Here is an 8,869-nt window from a genome sequence, read left to right on the forward strand (position 1 = left end):
GATCAGAAGTTTTTGGGCATCTGTGAGCCTGAGTGCAAAATGTATGTGTGTGCATGTGTGCGCATGCAGGTCTGTGGTGTGTGAGCAAGAAGTCATGGGGTGGGTGACCATTGCAACACCGCCAGACCTACGAGTTCCCCACCATGGTGTTCATAGCGGCCTCCCGCTGGTCCTGTTGCACCTGCCTTCCTTGCCGCCTTTCTCTGGTTTCCTGGCAGGGGAGCTGGACTTCTCCCTTTTCACCTGAGCCCCTTCTGTGCTTAAGCCAGAGCACAGACTCTTGGAATAAAATAGTTTTTTGCACTGCGTTTTTTGGATAACCCAGGGTTCTCCTCATGTGTACATCCCCTTTTTTGTGTGCAATCCCCTTTCTTGCCATGGCAAGCTTTCTGATAAACCACATGCAGCATTTCTTCATACAGAGGAACGAACTGATGGGGGTCTCCAGACTCCTCCATGCTGTGCCACCTCGGGCTCTTCACTCCCCTACCCTGGTCCCCACTTTCTCACCTCTGGTAACAATGGGAAGTGAGTACACCACAGCAGCTCCAAGTTTCCCACCCAAACACCCTTCTGCAATGGCAGCGGGTGGGGTGGGGAGGGTCAGTCAGTTGGGGAATGGAGACTGAACTTTAAAAAAAAAAATTGCCTGAAACAACCTTCCTGTAGTGTAAAATTCTGTAGTTGCAGGTTTTGGCTTTGAGATTCATGCATCTACATTCCACACAATATCTATATGCCTCTGTCTTAATATGAAAATAATCATCTGGAACTACTTGCTAGTTCCGTAACTTGTCTTTTCCCAAGAATCTTTTAGTAAAAGCAGAATGTTCCCTGGATACCCTGAGCTTTGAGAGGCCCAAGCTCATGGCTGAGGGCTTGGGGGTTCTCATGGCCCAGTGCAGGAAACACAAGGCCAGGTCAAGATGTCACTCAGCTCCAGAGTCCTCGGCTCCCTGGGTCCTCATTCTGGGGGTTGGTGTCCACTAAAGGCTGGAGGCAAACATGAGGAGAGGGTAGGTATGGCCCTGAGCCCAGGGGGCTCCTAAACTCAGGTGAGTGAAATGTCCACTAGTCTGGCTGGGTGGTATGTTCCGTGGAGCCCTGCCAGGCACGGCCTGCTCCCTCGGACCCTAAGGTTGGAGAATGAGGCCACTGAGGACTGAGAACCACGTGAGTCCTAACCTGGGGAGGAAGGCTTGAGAGAAACGTTAGAACAGACCTTGGGACTCCTAAAGCTCCCTCAGGGAGAGGGAGGATTTTACTGAAAGTCTTGCCGATTCGGAGCAGGAGAGAGATTCCAGGAGTAGCTGGATGTCCGAGCCCGGGACAGTAACTTCTAGCATCTACCGTCATCTGCAAGAGGACCGAGGTCCCTTGTGAGGCCGTGAGCTCCCAGTTATTGGAGGGGTTCAACACGGCCTTTCTAGAATGCCGAGAGGAGAGTCCTATACAGAGAAGTTCTGACCCGTGGGTCCTTTCCACCTGGTGAAAGGGCAAACGTATATCCTCGCTAGGCTGCGGAAGGACTATGCCCAGGAGGGGGTGGTGACAAGGGAGAAAGATGAGCTGGGACAAGTTCACAAAACCCGGTTCGGTGGCCCCGGGCTGCATGCCCTCCCCCCACGACCCCTCTTCCCGTGACCAACAGTGACACGGGGCCAGAGAAGCCAGGACTCTACGTGGAAGAGGCCCTGACTTCTTTTGAGACCCTGATCATATGACAGAACAGAAGTCAACAGATGGGACTTAAAAGTCTCCGGAGGCCTTCATGTGCCCTCAGGGCCCACTCTTCCAGAGGAGAACCTGGGGCTCCACTGCTCGCAGGGCCCCAGCGCCTTGGCTTTGGCCGGCCGGCAGCCCTCTCCCCAGACCCCATTCCTCCGTCCTGGGACCTTGGCAGCTCCTCCTCCCAGAGGGTCTTCTGGGCCTGCTGCCGAGTGGACACGCAGGCGCTTCCAGGAGCAGGCACAGCTCTGTGCTCCCCTTGTGTGTACTTGCCCTTCCCAAAGCCAGTGAGGGCTTCACGAGGGAAACAGGGCCTCGGGGCCACAGGACTCCTCAAGGGAGGGGGGGTCAGGAGGCCCGACAGGAGGGGAAATGCCACCTGCATGCACAGGGTCTGAGGCTCCTCCGGGGACCTGGGACAAATTCTGGAACCAAAGATGTTTACACCCAGTGGCCTACTTCCCAACACCTGCCCCTACTGCCCTGCACCCGTGTCACCCTCTCCCCTTCTCCTGGTGCCCCTTCCGACCCTGGCTGTCCTGCAGGATGCAGCCCCAGTCATGTCTTCCTTCCCCTCGGTTCACACCCAGGGGAGCCACAGAGGCGAATGTGACTCACCGGCTCCCTCTTCCGGCCTCCGCAGCCCCCTGCTCCTCACTCGGCGTGGAAAGAAAAGCCCAGAGCAAAGCTCCATGGGGCCTCCACCAAGATGGACAGCCTGGAAATCATGCCAGGGGGCACTTACCGGTCTGTCTGGACTCCCCTCTCTCCTCCCCTTCAGGGATGTGCAGGAGTGGGGGTGTGCAGGAGTGGGGGTGCAGGCAAGGGGGTTCAGGAGTGGGAGTGCAGGCTTGAGGGGGCAGGAAGCAAGCCAATAGCCTCTTTCCCTCCTTTCAGCTGGGAAGCGCTGCTGAGAACTGAGTCAAACATGCATTTCCAGCAATTGATGGGGGAGGCCTCCCCGGGGAGCCTTGGCTCATTCCCCCCCTTACCACATCCTGGACAGGGGCTGTGGTGACCCCAAGGAGCGGAGCCCATGTGGCCTAAACCAGACACTATGAACCCAGAAATGACAAATAAAACATCTCCGAGCTGGACCATCCTGGAAAGCCTGGAAACTGATCCCTTGATCTGCAGCCAGAACCAGGCACTCACACATGCATGTACACATGCACACATGCACGCATACTCGCACGCTCGCATGGAGTCATCAGACAGACAATACACAGGCTGATGTCATCCCTCTGTAACAAAGGGAGACCCGGCAGCGCATGGACGAGACCCAGTCAGGCCACTGTCCCCACAGGCCTCCCTACTGGAGTATTTATAATGCCCTCTGTTGTCGTTATCCTTGTGAGCCCTCCTTGTAACCATGACCCTTGACCTTGACAACAAATGCAAAAGCATAAACAAGGAGGTTTCGGGAATAAGGACGGAAGATAGAGTGCATCAGACCCTCTCCCGCGTTCCTCTACAAATTAAGACATTCAGCACAAACCCTCTGAGTCCCATGAAGGGTTTTATATTTTCTCAGAGGACTCTCACATCTGTGGGTCCACTAGGTTTGAACCCTACGAGGCACATCTCCTTATCCCTATTTGTATCTGTTGAGATTCTTAGTCAAACACCAGAACCCGCCCGGGTAGCTGAAGTAGAGAAGGCATTTATCAAAGCAAGTAAGTTATCTCCACAAGAGCCGCAGAGTCTGGCTTGCAGAGTCCCCAGAATCGGTTGTGCGGGTTGCGTACTGCACAACGCCGCCACTTCTGAAGAGGCGCTATCCACACCCTAGACAGATCTGCACCTCTGTTGTGATAGACGCTGGATTTCTGTGCCATAGCCATTTCCCAGCAGGTGGCAGTCAAGGGTACATGAGGGCTGCCCTTGTCAAATCCTCCATGGCCTGGAAGCCAGGAAGGCAGCAACAATCCCAAGCCGCGCTGTGCCACGCTGCTCCAGCTGCTGCGCAGGGACCCCACTGCTGGGCCTACTTATGCCAGGCCTCAGCCACTGGAGCTCCACCCCGAGGCCCGCTCCCCTCCACCCATCCCCCAGAAAGAGCCAGATCCCACAGTTGTGGACTCCGCCCCCCTCCCCTGGATGAGGCACCCTATGCTGCTGCGTGTGACCCCTAGAGCCCTAGGCCCAGGCCTCAGCCTGACTGCAGGCCTCCTGGAAAAGGAGGCTCATGGAGCGAATCCTCCAGTCCCCAGCGGTGGCCTCAGAGCCACCAGGCACCCAGGCAGTGCTCTGCAGGACCCTGAGGTCAAGGCGGCAGGGCGAGGGGGCCAATGTGTCGACCCCCAGAGGGAGGACAGGACCGTCTGTCCTCATAGGGCTCCGCTGACACAAAGCTCAGCCTGCCTCTGTCCTGCCACACAGCGCTCCGATTCCGTGCGTGGCCTACCCCTGCCCAGCGGGCCTTCTGGGCCTTTCTCCAGATCTGGGAATGGCAGCACACAGCCGGAGTGCCTGCTTTGATGGAAATGGCTTTTTACTTTGCCATTTCAGCGTCATTCCTGTGGGAAGGGCATTGTGCCTCGCATAGTGCATTTCCCTTTCCTCATGGCCGGGGTAACCCAGCCCTAGGACGGGGGCGGGACAGCAAGCTGCAGGGGGCAGGTAGGGGCAGCAAGGCAAGAAAGAAGGGGGCACAACATGCAGGGTCGGGGTCACCGAGCTCCACTGTCTCCCTCCCTCCTCCGTACAGAGCTTTGAGGGTTCCAAGCCTCCCAGCCTGTGCCCTGGGTCCCCACCTTGCTCACCACCTCACAGCCTGGCTCAGGGCAGCAGGGAGGAGGTGTGACCATACTCAGGGGGCTTGGGGCGGGGCTGGAGGGGGCTCGCACAACACCTGCCCACCGCACACTAGGTGCTCAGTCAACATTGGTTTCTTGCTGTCTTACCTCTCTGTTCCCTCAATAACATTTAAAATAATCATGGTTACCTACATTATTTACCTTTTTCCTTCTGTTTTGCTTCTCTTCCTCCAATGGAAAAGGAAGGAGGGAAGGGCAGAGGGGAAAAGGAGGAGAGGGAAGGAGGGGTCAGTACCCATTACTTATCCCAGTGATTATCTGAGTTGCTTTGGATAATCTGATGATGAGGGCTCACCAGTTGCCAGTTCCCGCAGGAAAGCTGAAAGAAGTAAAGCACAAGGACAGCCTCTTCTTAAATCAGAATGTGGAGCTGGTCATTTCTCAGGGGCTGCCGGGCATGGAAAGCTGTTCGAGGAGAGCCAGGGAGAGTCATCCAGCTGCACAACTTTGATAACATGTGGTTGGGCCCCCTGTCCAGATGCTGCCCACTGACAGCCCCACCTCGCTCGGTCCCCTGCGCCTACCTGGGCACAACAGAGACCACCCTGGGGCTGGAGGCGACGGAGGAGGCCTGGCTCATCCCACATGCCAGGAAGGGAATCATGATTTCAGAACCTGAGCCTAGAAATGGGGCTTGAGGAGATGAGAAGCGTTGTCAGGACAGTCCTTTGGCCTGGTGAGCAGACTCTTGCCTCTGCCCCAGGTGTTCAGGGGCCCCCATGGGCCTGGAATCTAAGGACCCTGCGCCCGTTCTAGACAGAGCATGCTCAGAGCACCTGGGACCCTCAGCTCATGGGCTGAATGGCTGCAAGCCTGCTTCCAGGACCAAGTGTACCTCTCCCCAGGACTTTCCTTCTTTCTTTTTTTGAAGATTTTATTTATTTTTTTGAGAGAGAGAGAGTGAGAGCATGAGCAGGGGGGAGAGGGAGAAGCAGGTTCCCCATGAGCACGATGGAGGGACTCGATCTCAGGACCTGGAATCATGACCTGACCGAAGGCAGATGCTTGACCACTGAGCCACCTGGGCGCTCCTCCCCAGGACTCTGAAGGCCGGGTGCTGGAGGAGTCTCCCCAGGGGTGGCTGTTTGTTGGGGAGGATGGAAAGAACTTACACCTCCAGATTGGGGCATTCACAAACGAGACCTCTCAGTCTTTGGGGTGGAGCAGCTGGTGGCAGTGGGGGTGGAAGAGAGGGCGCAGCTGTGGGCCGGTGGACCTGCTCCCCCCACCAGAACCTCCAGGATCCGGAGCATCTAGTGAATCCAGCTTTCTAGATCTTTCCGAAGGGATGCTCACCGAGATAGAAGACTAGAACATGGGAGCCTGGGTGGCTCAGTGGTTTAGTGCCTGTCTTCAGCTCAGGGCATGATCCTGGAGTCCCGGGATCAAATCCTGCGTCAGGCTCCCAGTAGGGAGCCTGCTTCTCCCTCTGCCTATTTATCTGCCTCTCTCTCTGTGTCTGTCATGAATAAATAAAAAAATTAAATCTTTAAAAAAATTGTAAAAAAAAAAAAAAAGAAGACTAGAACATAGTTTATGTAACAATCTGTTAGCTTGATTTCTATGTTTAGACCTGTGACACAGGGACCTCTACTCGCGTCCTCCGCAGGCTCTGGGAGTACGAGAGAAAGAGCCAGGGAAAGCCGTGGTGCCCCTAGGTCTACAGAAGGCCGTGGCTGTGGCACTCCGCGGGGCTGCTGTCTTGCACGGTGACTTCCCCTGAAGTCACCTGCTTCTCATTCAGAGGGCAGGACGTGCTAGTGAGCCAGCTAGCAGGGGCTCCACACCCCCTGCCCTTCACCCCCCTCTGTGGAGGCTCCCTTCCCTGACCCCCCAGCTTAAGGGGCTGCTGTGCATTTACTGGGCACATTCAGATAGAGGAAACATCTCACTTTCAGTTACGTAAACAGGCCAGCCCAAACCAACAGCGACGTGTCTGTCTGTCCGTCTCCTGTCGCTACACTCCTGTGATGCTACCCTCTGCTCCTCCGGCACCTCAGGCTCCCACAGGGGGACAGGAACTGCGACTCTTGGGAGCAGAGTGTCACAGCCTGGGTGGCTTATCAACCTCGTGGGCCTGGAGCTTGGAGGTGGAGGATCAGGGCGCCCACACGGTAGGGTTCTGCGGAAAGCCCTCTTCTGTGCCGTCCACCACCATTCCATGCCGTGTCCTTGCAGGACAGAGAGCACAGAGGAAGCAAGCTTCCTTGCATCTCTGCTAACAGCACTACCCCCAGCCCGGGGCCCCATCCCCATGACCCCATCTCGTCCCACTCGCCTCCCAAAGTCCGCACCTCCTCACGGCATCCTGTGGGGGTGAGGTTTCAACATATGACTTTGAGGAAGACACAGGCACCCAGTGCCTACTGGCCACGTGCCCTTCTGTGCACCACATCCTCACACACCCACTAGCGACTGGTTTGGGCTCCTCGGGAGCTGGCAGAGAGGGGTGATGGCTTAAGCTTCTCCCTGGTTTCACACGCAGCTGCACTAACCATCCCTCTGCCTGCAGGTGGGTCTCTTCAACTTGTGTGGGTCATCCTGAGGCCCAGCATTGGCCACTCCACCAATGGGGGCAAATGACGGCAGGGCGGGGCACTTGGGCGGGGCCTTGCATGTAAGTTTCTTTCTTTCTTTCTTTTCTTTTTTTTTTTTTTAAGATTTTTATTTATTCATGAGAGACACACAGAGAGAGGCAGAGACACAGGCAAAGGGAGAAGCAGGCTCCCTGTGGGGAGCCTGATGTAGGACCCGATCCCAGGACCCCAGGATCAAGCCCTGAGCCAGAGATGGACGCTCAACCACTGAACCACCTGGGTGCCCCTCCACATAAGCTTCTGCAGGCTCCCCTGGGTGACCAGCTGGACACGGAGACGTGCTGACCTTTACAGTTTCTCTCCTTGGGGTAAGGCTGTAGGCCCTGGGGAAACATAAGGATGGCCTCCAACTTTATTTTGTTCGGACATCAAAGACAAGTGGCTCTCTGATCTTTATGGGGAGACACGTATGAACAGAACAGTGGGCTAAGGAAAAGCATTAAAGCCAGGACTTACGTAGGCTATTCATTCCTTTAGAAGGCAGGAAGCTAGGTGCTCGTTTGCAAGGCGGGGAAGGCCAACAGTGAAGGAGAAAACGGATCTGTTGAAAGGCTATCATAGCTCAGAGGACTGGTGGGAATTGGAGAGCCAGCCCCAGAAACCAGGGAGAAACCCAAAGAGGTAGGACCTCAGCCTCCCTGGCAGCCTCCCCAGCAGCCTCCCCAGCATCCCCAGCAGCTCCCCTGGCAGCCCCCCAGGCAGTCCCCTGGCAACCCCCCCCCAGCAGCCTCCTCAGCATCCCCAGCAGCCCCCCACCCCGGGAGCCCCCCAGCAGCCTCCCCAGCAGCCTCCCATCAGCCTCCCCAGCAGCATCCCCAACAGCATCCCCAGCAGCATCCCCAGCAGCTCCCCAGCAGCATCCCCAGCAGCCCCCCAGGAGGCTGCCACTCGGTTAAGTGAATGTCGCTGTGTCCAGGTGCGAAGTCACAGCAGGAGCGTCAGAAGTGCCAGGGCCACAGCGCTGGTCTCCTGCTCTAGCTGCCGAGATGCGGGAAGGGGGTTCCTGGCCCTCTGAGTGTCTGCTCACCCGCATACTCACCTATTGGAGCTGTATCCCAAGTGGAGAGTGCCTGAATACTGCAGCACCAAAAGGCGACAGAGGTCAGGTGCAGTCAGTGGGCGTGGCTGAGGACAAGGTCCCCTTGTCATTCCTCTTACCTGTTCATACGAAAAGCAGCATCCTTATGGCTTCTGATTCTTTTTTTTTTTTTAAAGATTTATTTATTTATGATAGACAGAGAGAGAGAGAGAGAGAGAGAGAGAGAGGCAGAGACACAGGAGGGAGAAGCAGGCTCCATGCCAGGAGCCCGACATAGGACTCGATCCCAGGACTCCAGGATCACGCCCTGGGCCAAAGGCAGGCGCTAAACCGCTGTGCCACCCAGGGATCCCCTGGCTTCTGATTCTAACAACAGGGTCCAACCAACAGTTTGGACAAAGGCCCTTGTCTACGATTTCGGGATTTTTGAGAAATTCCTGGATTGTTTCCCATTTTCAGTCCCTCTTTACCACTGCGAAGGACGGCCCGATGGGCTTGCCAGAACTTAGGAGGCTGCTTTCCGAGCCTTTCTGGGCCACTGGTTCTCTGTGTGACCTTGAAAAGAGTCACCTCAACTCCCTAAATCTCTATTTGATCATCTGGAAAGCGAAGGGGTGGGTGACAGGAGCCCCGGGATGTCTTCATGCTGTCACAAGGTGGGAGCTCATGCTTCCGCAGCACGGAGC

The 8,869-nt window shown here is 56.2% G+C and overlaps 1 long non-coding RNA gene across 1 annotated transcript; it reads right to left on the reverse strand.

Annotated features, from left to right (window-relative positions):
- Positions 1 to 7,247: 7,247 nt before the first annotated feature.
- Positions 7,248 to 8,865, reverse strand: LOC119872686. The gene is made up of 4 exons (XR_005361683.1): positions 8,654 to 8,865; positions 8,184 to 8,302; positions 7,601 to 7,685; positions 7,248 to 7,467 (listed from the first exon to the last, which is right to left on the reverse strand). It is a non-coding gene; the product is annotated as an uncharacterized LOC119872686 (long non-coding RNA).
- Between the last annotated feature and the right edge of the window lie 4 nt (positions 8,866 to 8,869).

The sequence above is a fragment of the Canis lupus genome, chromosome 7 (assembly GCF_011100685.1).
Source record: "Canis lupus familiaris isolate Mischka breed German Shepherd chromosome 7, alternate assembly UU_Cfam_GSD_1.0, whole genome shotgun sequence".
In the NCBI taxonomy this organism is placed as follows: Eukaryota; Metazoa; Chordata; class Mammalia; order Carnivora; family Canidae; genus Canis; species Canis lupus.